The sequence below is a fragment of the Jaculus jaculus genome, chromosome 18, assembly GCF_020740685.1.
Source record: "Jaculus jaculus isolate mJacJac1 chromosome 18, mJacJac1.mat.Y.cur, whole genome shotgun sequence".
Classification (NCBI taxonomy): Eukaryota; Metazoa; Chordata; class Mammalia; order Rodentia; family Dipodidae; genus Jaculus; species Jaculus jaculus.
This window is the reverse complement of record NC_059119.1, coordinates 5,865-7,469: the sequence shown is the minus strand read 5'-3', so window position 1 is coordinate 7,469 and position 1,605 is coordinate 5,865. Positions and strand designations below refer to the sequence as shown.

The 1,605-nt window shown below is 43.9% G+C and overlaps 1 pseudogene; it reads right to left on the bottom strand.

Moving 5' to 3' along the window:
• Window positions 1-812: 812 nt before the first annotated feature.
• On the bottom strand, window positions 813-927 carry LOC123455889 (annotated as a pseudogene).
• Window positions 928-1,605: the final 678 nt, after the last annotated feature.

The following is a 1,605-nucleotide window of genomic DNA, read 5'->3' as shown; positions in this document are numbered from 1 at the left end:
GCCTTGGATGGAAGCCATGTGTTTGCAGCACCTCCCTTCTGGCTGTGCAGAACATCAGAGCTTTCCCTGAGGGATTTAATCCTATAAGCCTTGATATCTTTCCAGACACCTTCTAAAACCACTGGCTTTCCTGGTGTTATCTGCATTTTCTCCTGTTGTGAATGAAGATGAACTTGAGGGATTTTGTTTTGTTTTGTTTTAGATCTCTTAGGATACCTCAGCTTTCAAAGCATAGCTAGGAGGGCTGGAGGATGGCTTAATGCTTAAGGCAATTGCCTGTGAAACCTAAGGGCCCATGTTCGACTCCCCAGAACCAACATAAGTCAGATGCACAAGGTCATACATGTAGCACACATGTCTGGAGTTTGTTTACAGTGGCTAGAGAACCTTGTGGGCCAATTCTCTCTGTCTCTTTCTTGCTCTCTCTCTCATAAAAAAAAAAAAAAAAAAAGTAACAACTAAAAGAAGCCTGTAAATATAATACAGGCTATTTTGGCTATCATGCTAAAGGCTATTAAGGCTATTATGCTAAAAGACACTGAATGATAATTTATTCCCCCATTTAGTTTCTTTTGAGGTAGGGTCTCACTGTAGTCCTGGCTTTGAAATGTGAATTTTCTCTCCTCTGGGGTACTTGAATCTGGCCCTGCTCAGGGCATTAGCCATATGTTCCTTATTCTGCATCATGTTGGATATGATGATCTGGTCAATGTGAAACCCTCTCTGTATTTGAGCTTTTCAAATGCATTCCACATACCTGTATGCAGTATAGATTGGTGACAGCATGATATCAAAGCCATGGACATTGCCTGTTCTGTCGGCAAGGTCCCTTAGGGGCAAGCCATAGGAGCAATAGTTGCATGCTTTACAGCCATCATACACCAGGCCCCATGAGTGATGGGACTTGGTAGTGCTAATTGACTGTAGATTGAAATGAAGTGGTGAGTGAGAACCATTATTAACTTGCAATAATTCTCAACATACATTTATTCCATATTAATAAATTATGCTGGCTTTATCTTCATAGTAGTCTCATTATTTTTACTAATCCCGTATTTTGGGTTCCAACTCCTCAATGCTCTATCTCCAGTGTGCTGGTGGTGATTGCGGGGTTCGGGGTCGCCCCCTCCCACTGTAGGACCCCCAAAACGGGGACTCCACGCTCTGCCCGGATATTGCGACACCTCAAATCACTCACGAGAAGCGGTCTTGATGCAAACTGCAAGAGGATTTTATTCCAAGCGCGCTGGGGCCCACAGTCGTACACCACGCAGGGGTAGAGGACTGCAGAGCCCCAAATGCAGGAACGGGACAGTTTTTATAGGATTTCTAACAAAGCCTGTGCATTAGACCAATCATTTCTTAACATCAGGATTGTGGGGTACGAGCCAGTCAGTTTGTCCCACTCCATAGTTTCTAAGCAAATTGGTTTAAATTACTCAAGGCCCCGTGGACCAATCAGTTTCCTATGACCTCAGTGGTCAGCATTTGTGCAGGTCCTTGGGTGGGGGTAGCAAAGTGTGGTCTAAGGCAGGCTGCTATGGCTTATGCTGTGGGCTATTTACAGAAACCAAATAAGCGATTTATTCCATTACTTATTTCCCA